Source organism: Myotis lucifugus, unplaced genomic scaffold (genome assembly GCF_000147115.1).
Source record: "Myotis lucifugus unplaced genomic scaffold, Myoluc2.0 scaffold_34, whole genome shotgun sequence".
NCBI lineage: Eukaryota > Metazoa > Chordata > Mammalia > Chiroptera > Vespertilionidae > Myotis > Myotis lucifugus.
Window position 1 is genome coordinate 7,600,647 of NW_005871082.1, and position 17,504 is coordinate 7,618,150.

Consider the following 17,504-nt stretch of genomic DNA (forward strand, 5'->3'; position numbering starts at 1 on the left):
AGGGTCATAGAAGTAACCCATTTGTTAGCCTTGCTTAAATAAGAACATATGATATACTTTGCATAAATACACCTTTTTCAGGGTACACTATTTATTATCCATTTCAAAAATTCAATATAATAAAAGCCTAATATGCTAAGTGTCCAACTGTTCTACCATTTGACCAGTCACTACTGACCACCAGGGGACAGATGCTCTGACCGGTAGCTTAGCTTGCTGCTGGGGTCCAGCTGATGGGGACTGGGTGAGATGGGCCAGAAATGCCCTGGAGCCCTCCCGTGGTTCCTCCCCAGCCCCCCATCATGCACTGGTGGGATCCCTCGGCCTGGCCTGAACCCTATTGCAATCCGGGACCCCTCGGGGGATGTCAGAGAGCCAATTTCAACCTGATCCCCGCAGGCCAGGCATGAATCCATGCACCGGGCCTCTAGTGTATTCATAAAAGGGTCTATTTTAGCTATTTTCTTGGTGGAGATCCATTTTATCTTGTGTAACATCTCCAAGATCACCAATAATAGCTATGCACTGTTATCTTGGGGACTCTAACCACTCCACCTTATACATTCCTTGAGTTTTAAGAGGTTGGTTTGCATGACCAATCAATGATCAATCATGCTAATTCTTGAAAATGCCTGGCTATGCCATGCGAAGCAAATATCTCCCACACCCAGGATGAGTCACTGGTCTCTGATCTTTGACTCATGTCCAGAAATACATGCTAATTGCTGAAACAGTGGTCAAGCAAATAAAAGTACCTATTCCAACAATGCACACACAAGGCCTTCTGGGGGTGATGCTCAGAGACAAGTAGGCACAGACAATCAGATTCTCCTTGAATTTCTGAGAGGCAGCTTATTGGGATATAACAGAACCAGACATCAGATTCTAATGAGGGATCCTGCCTTAGGTTGTTTTACATTTAAGCACCATGATGAGGGGACATATCAGCTTCTCCCCTAGAGTAATTGACATATGTCAGAACCTGGATCTGTATCTCTGTTTCATTGTAATAATGGCTCATAGCACACCATCCACTCTCTGGTATGATCAGAGGTTAGTTTCAACTGTACAACATGGCAGAACCAATTGGCATAGCTACCATTTCACACTTTATCAAAATGAACTGAACTCAGGTGTAGCCAGTTTCTGGAAGAGCATTCCAGGAAGCCACTTTATATATAGTCAGTCTTAAGAAAAGTAACCCTCTACTCTTGTTTCTCTTTGTTCAACTTTTTGGGTAAGGATACATATTTTTTTGAATGCTTATGTTAAAAAATGTTTAAACTAAATTTTTACAAGTTTACAATATTTATATTTAAGCTGGTATTAATATTTTAACAATGTATATAAATATATAAAGCAATTATACTTATGTCATAATATAAAGATATTAAATCTATATAATACCATAATAATCATATGAACCTGCAATAATCATGAGCCTTCTTATGAATCCCACAAACATTCATGCCTAAAGGATAGATTTTAGCTAATGGTTGAGCCCACACACAGCTATTAATTGGAAACATAATTTAAGTCCACAAAATTAATACTTTGTTATCATTTACTGAGGACCATCATTTTCTGTCAGTCAGTAATGATGTGGTTGCATCTCAGTGCTGTGTATGTTTTACAGTTGTATTCAATATTTTTATAAATTTGCTGTCAGTGTAAAGGATAAGCATCTTATAAGCAATTACTCTTCATGATAGAATTATAGCTATGACTTACATGTACTGATATAACAATAGTTGTTACCTGTTTAGGGATAGATACCTCTTACATGGCATTTGGTGGTGATTGTGGAAAAGCCTGTATTTTTTCTTTGTATCACTGGATGTGGTTATATCCATTCATTTCAGGATCACTGTGTCATTTATAAACCTTTAGGTTAAATACCCTATGAAATTAACATTTAGGTAGAGTTAACACACAAACCCTGCTGTCATTCTTTCATTTAACCAACATTTATTGAGCTGATGTGACCAACTTGTGTCAGTTTTGCCTGGACCTCAGAGGTTGCCTGCAGTGCTAAAACCAGGTAAATTCCAGGCACACTACAATGAGTTGGTCACCCTATGCACCTATTATATGCCAGCCATATAAAAGTCCAACATACTATTGTCTCCTTCCACTAGAGCTATGTGCTATAAGGAAGGAGACAAGAGTATGTTGGATTATGATGTGTTAATAATGATCTCATAGATCTGAAAAGGGCTTCTAATTTGGGTTAGGGTTGCCAGGAAGAGTTATTGGAAAGGGGAAATTTAAGAATTTAAGTAAAACATTAAAGAGGTGAGATAACAAACGTGCTGCTCTCTGGGAGGAGAAGTAAGAGGCCCAAGAAACAGTAGTCAGGGTCCCTGAGGTGAAGTTGTATATAGTGTGGTCTAGGAACATCAAAGATGATAGCTTGGCATGACTCCAGTAACTGAGAGGGATTACCCAGAGATGAAGTCAAAAGAGTAATGGGTCAGAAAATATTAATGCAAATGGATCATTGTAAGGACTTGGGCTTTAGACCCTATTGAGAAGAGATATAATATGCTTTCACTTAAATTTAAGAATTATTGTGTTGCAGGCTATGGGAAAGGAGCAAGAATTAAAAATGGAAATCTGATGGGAGGCTACTGTAATAATCCAAATGAAAGGTAATGATGGATTGAACCAGAGAGGTAAATGGAGGGGGGGGTAGGAATTGGTCATATCCTGGACATATTCTGAAGGTAAAGTGGATAGTATTTCCTAAGGGGTTGGGTGTGATATATGGATGAAAAGGGAGTTAAAGATGACTGTAATATTTTGACCTAAGCAACTAATTTTGTTGCTTGTTATTGAAATGGGGAAAATTGAGAAGAGTAAGGCTGCAGAGAATGGGGAACCCCAAAAGTGTAATTTGAGGCAAATTATACTTTAAATGTCTGTGAGTCCTCCACGTAGATATGTTGAATAGGTAGGTGGCTATGCAAATCTAGAGTTCAAGGGAAAGGGGTGAGCTTGTTAGTGTTTAAGACCATGAAGTCAAGTGAATGTGGAGATTAAAGAAAAGAGACACAGGCAGGACTGATCCCCGGGCACTGCAAATTATGGAGGTCTAGAAGAAGAAGAAAAAAGCTTCAGAGAAGTAGGAGGCAAACTAGCAGTATAAGCTGTCCAGGAAGAAAAGGAAGTATTTGAAGGAAGAGAGGGATCAACTTTATTGCATGCTGCTAAGTGGAGCAGGGGAAGAACTAAAGGTGGCTTCACAATGAGGAGGTCGGCTTAGTGATGTGAGGTCACTGGGGACTTTGAAAAGAGCAGTTTCAGTGGAAAAGCCTGACTGAACTGAGCTCAGGAGGGAATGGGAGAAGATAAGGTGGAGAGAGGACATATAGATAAAACTAGGAGTTCTGCTGAAAAGGGAAAGTGAGAATGGAAGGCAGAAGCTTGACATGGAAGCTTGGTTAACACAGAGGGATTTTTCAAAGGAAGACAAATACCATATGATTTCACTTATATGTAAAATATAAAGAATAAAATAAATGAACAAACAAAATTGAAACAGATTCATAGCTACAGAGAACAGACTAATGGGGGTTGAGGGGCTGGGTATAAAAGGACAAGGGGTTGATTGATAGTTACAGAATAGTCACAGGCTGTAAAGTGCAGCATAGGGAATATAGTCAATAATATTGCAATGCCTATGCATGGTGCCAGGTGGGTGCTGGAATAGTGGATGAACACTTCACAAAATATGTGATTGTCTAAACACTGTGCTGTACAAATACAAAATAATATTAAATGTAAACTGTAATTGAAAAATAAAATTAAAAAGTAAACATTTAAAAGTCAGAGGTGCTCTAGCCGGTTTGGCTCAGTGATAGAGCATTGGTCTGCAGACTAAAGGAAGGGTCCTGGGTTTGATTCCAGCCAAGGGCACATGCCTGGGTTTGGGGCTCAATCCCCAGTAGGGGGCGTGCAGGAGGTGCTTCTAATTTAGTGCTTCTCCCACATCATTGATGTTTTTATCTCTCTCTCCCTCCCCCTTCCTCTCTGAAATCAATAAAAATATATATGTATTTTTTAAAGTCAGAGGCACTTTTTAAGATTGGAGAAACAATAGCTTAGGGATGGACTGCTGAGAAAAATTCAGAAAAGAGGAGGAAAGTTCATGGAGCAGGAGACAGAAGGAAGAATTCCTAAGCAAGATCCTTAGGTAGGTGAGAGAACCCAAGTGTTGGGGCTGTTCGCCAGTCAATGTTCTTAGAAGTGGGTAATAGAACCTACTCTAGTTTAAGGGAACAGGGACTTACAAGAGATATTAGGACATTCCCAGACTCTAGGCAGGACAGCAGAAACAATATTAAATTATAACATGGGCGTGACCCATCAGAGACCCTACTGCCCCTGCTCTGAACCTGGATGTGATGTCTGGAGCCATGGCTACTGTGACCCAAACAGAGCTGGCCACCTCTGCCACTGTCCTCTGAGGGAGAATCTGTAGCGCCTGCTCCACTGTTTGAAGCACAGTTTGATTGGGTGAGCTCATGCAGCTTACACGTCTCAATCGCTGGAGAGGACATAAAAGAGATGGACCTGTCTTCTACTTTGAAGAGGTGTGGACCACTGACATGTGGGAAATTTCTCATACATAGGAAGGATCCGCAATAATAGCAAGTGGCAAATCTCGTCTAGTGTCTTTTTTTCAAGGCTTAAAAATTTCTTGAATTGCCCTGACTGGTTTGGCTCAGTGGACAGAGCATCAGCCTACAGACTGAGGGTCCCAGGTTCGATTCTAGTCAAGGGCATGTACCTTGGTTGTGGGCACAACCCCAGTAGGGGGTGTGCAGGAGGTAGCTGATCAATGTTTCTCTCTCATCGATGTTTCTAACGCTCTATCCCTCTCCCTTCCTCTCTGTAAAAAATCAATAAAATATATATTTTTAAAAATTTCTTGAATTTCTGAATAAGACAAGAGTTGAAAATGTATTCCTACAAGCCAATTACATGCATATATATGTATATTTTATGTATATGTATATATTGATATCTCTTTATATATGCATATACATGCACATGCATGTGACTGCAGATTTGTGTTTCGTATCTTCATAAGGCTTGCAGTGGAATCAGCACCCACACATGAATGAGTAACAAAGCTTTAGTAAAATTGTATCCTATCATTCTATATTAAGGGACTGGGGTGATTTTGGTTTAAAGTGAGCACGTTATGTTAAACGCATTTACAGATTCAGTGTTGGCGCTTGTTGGCTTACTTTACTGAACGATGATTCCTCTTCCTAGAGCAATAGGAAGGCTCTGTACACAGAGGAGTTACTTTGCACAAACGAATATATATATTTAAAAGGAGATTTTTAAAAACCTACATGCACCCTGAGCAATGTGAAATGTCTCATTTTATTCAGAAATCCTTCAACATAAAATTCCTTATTTATACTTCATTTCCATTTAAAGTCTCCATGCCAGCAACTGAATTAATATATTTGCATAATAGAATGTGTCTCTTTGGGATAATAAAACCTTATGTTTTATGTATTCAAACTTCTAAAGAGTCACCTTTTATCTTTTCCTCCTAGCCTAAAATAAAACTCTAATTAAAATAAAAGCATAGTCATGCACCGTATAATGATGTTTCTGTCAACAACGGACCACATATTCAATGGTGGTCTCACAAGATGAGGATGGAGCTGAATGTCCCGTAAGAAATGGAAGGAGATGTGGTACAGGAGGGTTTTTTTTCTCTCTGCTGGAGTAACATCTGTGGGACTTGGCAGCAGGTTCCCTCTCACTCGCAGCAGCTGGAGTTTGAGGGCACAGATGACATCCCAGCCCGCCAGCCGCTGAGCTGTTTCAGCACAGAGCAGCCCGTCACCCAGCCCCACATATGCAGAGGCGCTGCAGCCTCCTGATGTAGCTGGATGGTCCCCACAGAGCATTGCTCTAAGTGTAAGTTCTTTGTGAGGACTAGGACCCTCTACACGGACACAGGGCCATGGGAGCTTCCTTCGCAAGTATGAATGCCTCTGCCACTCAAGTAAAAGCTTTCTGTGGTGGTGTGGGGCCAGCCTGCCCCTGTACCTTGGAAATATTTTCAGGCTATAATGATGTAAAGAAAAAGAAGTTTCATTTATTTCATCCATTCAAATCCAGAGAGAGTCCTTTGTGCGAGTTACAGTCAATAGAACAATATATATATCTATATATATAAAAGCCAAAGCGACCATCTGAACGTTCAACCATTTGAATGTTCAATTGTCCGACCAGTAGCTATGATGCACAATGAATGCCAGGGGGAAGATGCTCAACACAGGAGCTGCTGAGCTGTGGTGACTTGGCAGCTGCGGTTCTCAGGTGATGCACCCGGAACTGGAAAGGAGAGAGCCTGATTCCAGGGTGTATAACCTGAGAACCTCCCCTGAGAACCTCCCTTTTGCAATCCAGGACCCTTGGGGGATGTCAAAGAGCCGGTTTCAGCCCCATTCCCATAGGCCAGCCAAGGGACCCCCCCACCTGTGCATGAATCTGTGCACAGGGCCTCTAGTGTGTGTGTGTGTGTGTGTGTGTGTGTGTGTATAAGCCTAATATGCAAAGTGTCCCCTCGGGAGTTCAATAGCTCTGGAGTTCAATAGCTCACTATGAAATGTGCTGACCACCAGGGGGTGCTGGCCAGTAGCTGGAAGGAAGGCCCCATCTGGTAACTGGAAGGCCCTGATCGGCCCTGATCACCAGCCAGGCTTAGGGACCCTACCCATGCACAAATTTTGTGCACTAGGCCTCTAGTATATATTTCCAAAGTAAAAATATTGAGTCCTGCATTCTATGCCCTCATTATGTTAAACACCCCGTTTTAATGAAAACCACAAACGTCCTCAGTCGGACCACTGCCTCAACATGCAGTAGTCAAGATCACAATGCCATGACAGGCCCCTGTGTTCCTTTCTCTCTCTATCTTAATTTCTTAATCCTACTGGTCCTCAGGCCACCTTTTATTCGCTCCTGACAGTCACTATTATGGGGATCTATGCCTTTCCCAGCCAGTTTCTTCTTCATATTTTCAATTAATTCAACCCACACCCCGGTTCATGGAGCAGTATTGACAGCTGTGATGTTTTATTTCTGACCCTGCCAAAAGGAAGCAGGGAGAAGGCTTGTGGGACTGTGTCTATAAAGTACACAATAGTGTATAGGAAGGCCCCAGCCTCCATATTCACTCACCACTCACTCACTGACTCACTCAGAGCAACTTAAAGTTCTCCAGGCTCCACGCAAGGTAAGTGCCCTATACCAGTGTACCATTTTTTAACTTTTTTTATTTTACTGCATTTTTACTATACCTTTTCTATATTTAGATATGTTTCGATACACAAATACTATTGTGCTGTAAATACTTGCAGTATTCAGCATGGTAACACGTCATATGGGTTGGTAGCCTAGGAGCAATAGGCTAGAGCAGTGGTCTGCAAACTGCGGCTCGCAAGCCACATGCAGCTCTTTGGCCCCTTGAGTGTGGCTCTTCCTAAGCCTTAGGAGTACCCTAATTAAGTTAATAACAATGTACCTACCTATATAGTTTAAGTTTAAAAAATTTGGCTCTCAAAAGAAATTTTAATAGTTGTACTGTTGATATTTGTCTAGCCCAGTGGTCAGCAAACTCATTAGTCAACAGAGCCAAATATCAACAATACTTCTTCAAAATAGACTCGCCCAGGCTGAAAACCGACTTCTGCTCATAGGCCACGAAGTTTCAATCACACTGTACGTGCGCCCACACGTGGTATTTTGTGGAAGAGCCACACTCACGGGGCCAAAAAGCCGCATGTGGCTCGCGAGCCGCAGTTTGCCAACCACGGGGCTAGACCATTGAGCCTAGGAGTGTCCCACCTCTGTTTGTGTAAGTGCACTCTGTGATGTTCACGCAATGACAATTGCCTCATGAAGCATTTCTCAGAACGAATTCCCATCGTTAAGCCACGCGTGACTGTATAATTTGGGAGGATATTTATCATGATTTGAGAAGAGAATTTATCAGTTTTTCAAATAAAATTTTGAAGGGTCAATATATTATTCTAGGTTCCTACTTCATTGTTAATGAGTTTTCTTTTGTAGATAAATTCACTCTGCTGCTTCAGTTAATGCAAATATTTCTACGCAGAAGCACTTTGACACAGTATGATCAACGGAGTCAAATTAGCTCTGTACATTGCTGAGACCCGTGGTCCACACGGTGTTGGAAGTGGTTTGAGCAGGTTTTAGATACTGTGGTAACCAGGCTCCACTGAGGAAGTTTCTGCGTCCAAAGACAAGCCAACATCCACTCTCCCCTGCCGCCCAGGGTCTTTAAAGATATGGTTACACCCTAAACAGGGTCAGTGAATTACTCTGGGAAAAAGCCTAAAGTAGAAGAGACAAATTTTTACTCCCAAAATGAACTCCTGGAGATAAACCACAGCAGAGAATTGGCTTAGACTGGATAAGAGCAACACAACATATCATTTGGATTATGGAAAGTTTTCTAGCATCACTTAGTGCAGAAGGGAAACTAGGAAAAATTTGAAGGGCCAATGATCACTCAGAACTCTGAAAATTAGAGTCTACAAGTTGGAGATATGTTTACCAGACATCTCTGTTTCTGTATTAGAGTAATAGGAGGCCCCTACCATCCCATTTTTTCCCAACTCCAGCTTCCACACAAACACACACACACACTCCACAGATTTAGCCAATGAGACTTGTTTTTGCTAATATAGACTAGAATGTATAACTATATATATATATATATATATATATATATATATATATATATATAGAGAGAGAGAGAGAGAGAGAGAGAGAGAGAGAGAATCTTCAAAGAGATTAACCTGAGCATCCAACAGTTAAGGTTGGCTATTTTGTAAAATTAGTAAATGATTCTTACTGGATTGCTTTTGTCTGTTCATTTTTATCACAGTTTATTTATAATAAAGTTTAAATAACTGTGAGCAACTTTGCCAGGTCTTATGAATGCCAAAATGAAAAACTGAGGCATTAGAGTCAGAAGTTCCAGATATGAATCATGACTCCACTAGTTCATATTTAAGCAAAAGCCTTCATCTCTCTGTGTCTGAAATTCCTAATCTGAAACAGGGATGAAGATACCTCATCTCTGGTGTGGGCAGAAGATGAAATTGGGTTGTGTATATAAAGTACCTGGAATGCCATAGGCAATAAATAAAAAGTGAATTATCTTCCATTTGGTCTGCCCTCTGAAGATGAAAATTATGGGGAGGTTATAAGAGAAGTAAAGAAACCATTTAATTGCAGTGCAAATTTTTCTTGAAAGAAGTATGATATGGAAGATTAAGAAGGTGAACAAGAGTTAGAATGATCAATTTTCCCTGAGGAGAATTTCTTGATATATTTTTTGATACAACAAAAGCTCTTCTGTAAGACAAGGGTGAGAAGGGATATTTCATATCTTAGGAATGGTAGCACAGTTGGAAAGAGGGGTCTAAAGTACAAGAAGGGAAAGAAAACATTTTTCTAAGTGTTCTAAAGATGGAACTGGAGTTGAGAGAATGCATTCTGTAAATAGATGTCAAGATTTAGAACACTTTTGCCCATTCACTCATTCTGTACTTATTAGTCATCTCTCATGGTCAAGCATGTGCCAGAAGCTGGGGTTCCATAGAGTGAAGGACATTAAGGGCTCTGATTTTATGAGATCAAAACCTGTCTAAAGGCCAGGAATCTGTCCCATAAAGGTTGAAATCTTGCAGGTGAGCATTGGTTAATGCATATGGCTTGTGTACACACTTACCTACTCACTCCACACTATCCAACCCACCTCCCCAATACACATTTTTTTAAAAAATATGTTTTTATTGATTTCAGAGAGGAAAAGAGAGAGGGAGAGATAGATAGAAACATCAATGATGAGAGAGAATCATTGATCGGCTGCCTCATGCACACCCCACAATGGGATCAAGCCCGCAACCCAGGCATGTGCCTTGACTAGAATCGAATCTGGGACCCTTCAGTCCACAGGCTGACACTCTATCCACTGAGCCAAATGGGCTAGGGCCACATACACATTTTTTAATTGGAAAGAGAATCAAGACATCAAGTGCTGTGTATCAAGTATAGAGCTTTCTTTCAATAAATATCATATACATCATAAAATCATTGTATTGGGAGAAAGGAAGCGGCCATGGAATTAAGACATGATTAGAATAAAAAAAAATACTAGTGAGAGTGCAAGCCAATGATAACAAACAAGTGCCAGAATTAAATCAACACATTAATTTCTTTATCAAGATAATATTGTTACCAAAAAAAAGAATAAAGAAAAAATTAGCTAAACTAAACAGAGTTTATTTTGTCACAGCTCTTTGTCTCATCATGGACTGGTAGTGAAGACTGCAAATTCACAGTCCACCTGATGACCCCATTTTGAGTAGCCTAGCCATAGAGGACAAGGGAATTTTAAGAGGAGAAGAGTGGTCAGCCACGTAAAAATGCTGCATAACTCAGGTAAGCTGAAGGCTCAGAAAATGTTACCAAATTTGGCAGACAATGCCTGTCAACTTTACCTAGAACAGTTTGGAAAGAGAAGTAGTTTTGACAGGTTGTCTAATGAAAAGAATAAATCTTGTTTGTCATTCACCTCTGTATCTTTAGCTACTTGCATAATGCCTGGTGACTAAAACACATGAATTACCTGACAAGTATTAATTGAGTGTGGTAGTAAAGAAGTGAGTGGGTAGAAAATGGAGAAAACGGCAACACACAAGTCACAATTTTGAGGATGTGACAGAGAATAGAATTATTTGAGTTCTCTCAATGTAAGCATTTCTGAGCATAGAGGTAACAGAGGAAGTGACTTGAGGTCATTCTTTGAAGTTGAAAAGGGAGTAGGGAAGTGAAGATGAAAATACTAGTTGAAAGAGAGTGAAGAAGTAGAAAAGAGAGAATAATAGAGTGAGATAATTATGAAGCCATTACTATTCTGCACCTGTCATTTACTAAGAGGTTTAAGAGAAATGGCCAACCATGAGTTCCCATACCATCAGATAGTTTTGAAATACAATAACAGATTAAGTATAATTATCATAATTTTACTAGTCAGAGGAAGAATCATGACCCCCTCAACCTCCACATACATGCACACCCCTACACTCAAACCCAGACTGCTAAGCTAGAGTTGGTAGTGGGTCTAGAATAATTTTCTTCAAATACAACCTCAATTGAATAGAGCAAAGGGAATGGGCAGACCTTGAACCCCAGATATTGTACTAATTCCACACAGAGTACAATGAATATACAGGTGAGTATTCAGAAGGCCTCATTACCTTCTGACTAATCTGTGTGTCCTATAATAAACCATCTAACTAATTCTTGGGATATTTGAAGGATCCTAAGCTCAAGTTTCCAAACATAATTAATAAGGAAAATGGAGTTGGGAAATTAAGCCTTTATTTTTTTTTCCATTTCCCATTATATTACAGGATAATGAAATGTGTTAATAGCACTCTAGAGCCAGACTATTCAGTTTGAACCTTCAGGCTTACCCATGCATTAATTAGCCTTATGGGACCCTGGGAATGACTTAATCTATAAAAGCTCTATAAAAAAAATGTGTGGTAATAGAAGTACCCACTTCGTAGGGTTAATGCAATTACTAAATGAGTTAATACATGTAAACACTTAAAAAATGCCTGGCACATCGAACAAATTCAATAAAATATTTTCTATTAACATTGTGAACTTATTACTATATAAAGTCAAACTGATTCTAATTAGCACTGCTTACCAATTCCCTGATCACCTCTAAATGCTTTGGGATTCTTTGTTTATATAAGTCATTTATACCTACTTGAGGTCATTCCAGAGCATGGTGTATTTCTTTATTTTTTAATCCCCCCATTTGATTTTTCTTAAGATATTGACATGGATGGAGTTTTCATTAAGAACCAGTTATTGCAGCTATGAAGTCTTCACCAACAACCTAGATTTCCATATTATCCTTATGTGCAGCAAAGCACTTTGTGTCAGAATGCTAGGAGATGAATTCACATGATTTTCCTAGTTTGATTTGCTTTTCTCTCAGAGTGTTCTCTAAATTGACTTTTTAAATAACTAGACGCCCGATGCATGAAATTTGTGTAAGGGCTCAGTCCTTGCAGCCCGGCTTAGTCTCAAAAGGTCATCCGGATGGTCGTTCCGCTGTTCGGCTGTTTGGTCGATTTGCATATTATGCTTTTATTATTATAGATGGGTTTTGAAAGGGGCCTTTCAACATTACATGGTACAGGCATGAAAACAGCCAGGATTTTTAATTTTTTAAATCTCCTTTGCATTGTTTTCAGAAAGCAGCAAGAAGGGGAAGCACTGGTGGTGGAGTGGAGGCTGTGATAGAAGGCAATGAAGGCATGCTACAGTTTTCAGCTTAGACAAGCTATTTTTAGACTTTGCAGAAAGAAAACTCACTTGCAGAAAATCAAGAACTTCCCATAGCTTTCATTCTGTTCTGCCATTTTAATTAAATAAAATCAATGCGGAACTGACCTGCAGAACTCAGAATCAAATATAACTACAGTCTTGTAGTGACAATATTGAGTAAGAATTACAGGTGAGGTAACTCTCCTGATCACAGAGCCTTCCTGAGAAGAGTACTGTGGGAAAAATGAAACAAAGTTCATGCACTTTAAAATATTAATTAGTACTTTGACATTATTGAGACATGGCAACATTTTGCAAATGAAGCAAAAGTAGAGACAAGAAATAGGAAATGATTTACTTCAAGTCTCAAACCTATCCTATATAATAAAGAGGTAATATGCAAATTGACCATCACACCCTCGCACAAGATGGCCACCCCCATGTGGTCACAAGATGCCCACCACAAGATGGCCGGCAGGGGAGGGCAGTTGGGGGCAATTGGGCTGGCAGGGGAGCAGTTAGGTGTCAATCAGGCTGGCAGAGGAGTGGTTAGGGGGTGATCAGGCTGGCAGGCAGAAGCAGTTAGGGGCAATAAGACAGACAGGCAGGCGAGTGGTTGGGAGGCAGCAGGGATTGGGCCTAAATCGGCAGTCAGACATCCCCCGAGGGGTCCCAGATTGCAGAGGGTGCAGGCTGGGCTGAGGGACACCCCCTGCCCCAGTTCATGAATTTCGTGCACCTGGCTTCTAGTTTTATCTATAAAATAAGAACTAAATTCTTTTAACTCATTAACTTCAAAATTGTCTTTCATGAAATTTACATTTAATTATTTTCAAAATCATTGCCAGTTCTTTTATTCCCAGAATTATTTGTTATTTTTTTTATGCATACCTCAGCTACCAGGAGAATATTTTCTAGTGCTATTTTCAGGAACCATAATAAAATGGTATATTTTCTGAATGTTTGCATATCTTTTTCCCATCTTCCATGTGGATGCCTATGTCCAAATTTCTCTGAGATTCTGTCTTTCAAAATTCTATAGATAATGCTTTGCACATTTGTAGTGTTTAAGCATTCTGAATACGATTCCTGTGTTATGTTTTACTAACTGGATGCTTGAAAGATTATTTTTTCTTTTCCCTTAAATTTAAACATTCTCCAGGCTATAGATTTATGGTGTTGCCATTGTATCAATATTTAATAATACTTTTATGAGTTTTTAAATCTGGACACTCAAGCTCTTCATCAGCTCAAGAAAAAAAATGGTTTCAGTAAATTTTTGAATAATGTTTCTCTTTCAATTGTCTTACTGATGCATCATTGTTCTAAGTGTTTAATCTATGTATTTCTTTAGAGGCTAAGAGAGTTTAAGTTTGTTTTTTTTTTTAAACTTCTCTTGTTCTGTCTTTTGCTGTTATGAAGATAAAAGTCCATCACTCTTGTTTTATAAATTTCACTCTCATTTTTAAAAGTTCCTTTAAAACAGAACCTCTAATTTCAACTCCTATCTCCTTATATCTTCTCCAACTTTGCATCATTTTTCAGTATATCAGCCAGATCGCCTCTCAAATTTTCATTGATTTCCTTGAGTAAATAATTTCCAGTGATCTGCTCTTCAGAGAAACGTTCCTTGGTGGAAACATCTGGACAACATTTATCACTCCCTTTTGTTCACTGTCATTTTCCTGGTGCCGCTTCCGGTTTCTGTTTACTTATCCTTGAATGGTGTGGGATCTAGTTAGCAGTTGGCACCACACAGGCTGATCAAGTGCCTCTTATCTCTCATTATTGCTTAGGTGAAAATGAGAAGTTTCTCTTCCTTACCTTCATCTTCTATGATAAGGCTGTTATGCCTGATAGTCACCCATTTATGTTAGTTAGTGGTAGGATCTTCTTCAGTTTGAATTTTCCAGTCCTCCGACATATCCTTTTAGGCAGGTGTAGGTGTTCACTGTCCAGAATGAACTGCTTCTAGTGTGGCTGTGTCCACCCCCAATTATGATGCTCTTATTAGCCCCTAAGCATCATAGACTCCTGTGCCTACCTCCATCCTTCTAACTTTTTGTCTGTGTTGCATAATGAGAGCTATAATTTGAGGGAAGTAACAAGGGGGTAACTTATGTCTCCTTCTCCCCCATTGGCCGTTTATATTAGTACTAGAGGCCCGATGCATGAAATTCGTGCAATGGGCTTGGCCCTCACACCTGCAGCAGCTGCCTCAGCCCTCAGAGCCCCAGCTTCATCCTGAAGGTCGTCCAGAAGGTCGTTCGGCTGTCCAGTCTAATTAGCATTTTACGCTTTTATTATTATAGATGTTCTCACTATGTTAATTTATACTTGGGTTATCTCACAATACTACTATTTATTAATCACATTGCTAACATTGTTCTAGCTTTGCCATTGACAGTTCTCTCTATTAGGCTCTTGTGTCTCTTTAATATGTCTCCAACCTTTTGTTTATTTGAATACTTCTTTACTTTATGGCAATACAACATTCCCAAGGCTCATTTTGTATATTTCCAGCATCAACCCTAGAATCAGCCATTTCTCCAAGGAGCCCCAGTTCCTTTTATTGGAAAATGCTACTTGGAAACCAGTATACAGGTATTATGTATAATTTTTCTTTAAAACAAAAACAAATGAACTGATGTTTACTTCATGTCTATCTGAAATTCATGTCAGTTCATTCTCATATTTTGATTTGCTCTTCAGCTAAGCTAGCAAAAATGATGCAAGGTATAGCTTCTAGCTTAACATTTTCCAAAAGAATTTGATGTTTTACTATTCCATCCAATTCAATTGTTAACATGTTATATTGTGAGAATTTATTTGAACAAAATAACAAATTAAAAATGTTTACACAAACTGAAATTAAAACCTAAATTTTCACTTTGAAATATTAAACCAGCAGATGATATACTATTATTTATGACCATGTCTTTAAAATAGTTTTCTTTCTTAGTTTTAGAATAAAAGATCAGAATCAGAAGGTTTGAACTGTTAAGAAGAATGCTTTTCTGTTTTGCTTTAACTTTGGCATTTATAACCTGACAACTATATCACAAACTATATAACACAGCGTTTTTGGTATCTCTTGTAAAACTAGTAACAAAGTAACTCATGGAATTAGACAATAAACTATAGGCTCTGGAGAAGGGAATTAAAGTGAAATTAGTAGAGAAAAACTAGTTTCATATGAAGTTTAGAAAAATACATGAAGTGAAATTCTAAGAAAAACCATATAGTGTTTGGAACTTGGATACATTCTGAATCCACAGGCAGATGTATGTGTAACTTGGGGTCAGTTACTGATCTGCAATTTTCTTATTGAAATTGAAGAGGACTTCCCATCCAGCTTACTGCACAGTGTTTTTGTGAGATCAAATAACATAATGCTCATGAGGGCTATTTATAAAATGCAAAATGCTATACAAATGTAAATTACTTTTGTTAGTCTTATTGAATATGCATCATGTTATTATAAATAGGAACTGGAAGTTTTTGACTATAGGGAAAAGAGGAGATAATAAAGTGATTTTAAAGGTATGTCCAGGAAATTCACAGCTCATCTTTGTAATTCTAACAGTTAACACGGTATAGTATCAATCACAGTTAGTAAATGCCTGAATTAAAGTAAAGAACATCAAAAATTATAAATCTTCTCTTTCTGTCTCTACTGCCAGTGTCCTCATTCAGTATGGCTTACTTTGATGATCTTCAAACCAACCAGTTTCTCCTTGTATTCTAACCAATTAGCCTAAACAGTACTGCAGTAGTTATCTTTATTTTTTTAAAATATATTTTATTGATTTTTTTACAGAGAGGAAGGGAGAGGGATAGACAGTTAGAAACATTGATGAGAGAGAAACTTCGATTAGCTGCCTCCTGCACACCCCCAACTGGGGATGTGCCCGCAACCAAGGTACATGCCCCCGACCAGAATCAAACCCGGGACCCTTCAGGCCGACGCTCTATCTGCTGAGCCAAACCAGTTAGGGCAGTGGTTATCTTTCTAAAGCCCAGAATTACTGTGCTATTCCATTGATCTGTAATAACCAATGCCTCCTTGTTGCTATAGAAAAAATATATAAATTTTTCAACATAACATGAAAACATCAACTTACCTTTCCATGTTTATTTTCACTCTTCCATCACAAAAAATTGATGCCTCAACTAAAATAAATTACTACTTTTTTTATGACTATCCACTGCTTTTTCTTTCTCCTACTTAAAAATGATAGGTAGTATTTATCCCAAGCAAGTGACAAGTATGCATTTACCTCTTGCTAAATAGTATTAAACCAACAATCATACGTGAAAGAAAGGGAAAGGGAATTTGACTTAATATTTTCAAATTACAAACAGTTGTGTCCAGGAGATACAATCGACTCAGAAGCAAAAAAAAACCCAAAAACATGAGTAATTACAGGTACATTACCGGTTTAGATTCATAAGTTTATTGGGAATTTAAAGAAAAAGATTGCTGAATATTGAAAGGAAGTTTAAAAGAGTAAGCAAGGCTTGAAATGACTCTTGATTGATGACAGGAATATATCTGCATGCTATCTATATCCGAGTGAATACTCTCTTTGGAAGAAAACTTGCAAATTGATGGGTGAAATTATTATAGTGAAGAATATCCCCCAGTCTGTTATTTATTCATCCTCTCATTCATTAATTCAACACACATTTATTGAGCACCTTCTATGTGCCAGGCACTATTCCTCCCACTAGAGATAAAGCAGCAAACAAACAAGCCTCAGCTCTCAAAGACTTCCATTTTAGTGGGGGCAGACACACTAAAATAAGAAGCAAAAAGTTCTAATATGTCAGGTAGCAGTCAATGCTATGAAGAAAAATAGAGCTGAGGATGGTCATATGAGAGTGATGCGGGCAGGGCAGGATGGTGGCTATTCTGAACAGGGAAGTCTGGGAAGACCTTCCTGGTACGTAACCTCCCGGAGAGAGACCTGTGTACTTGAGGGAGTGAGTCTTGTGCACACCTGGGAGAGGGCCATCTAGAAGAGAGTCAGTGCCCAAACCCAGAGGCAGGAGCATGCTTGAATAGTTCTGGCCCAGTCATGAGA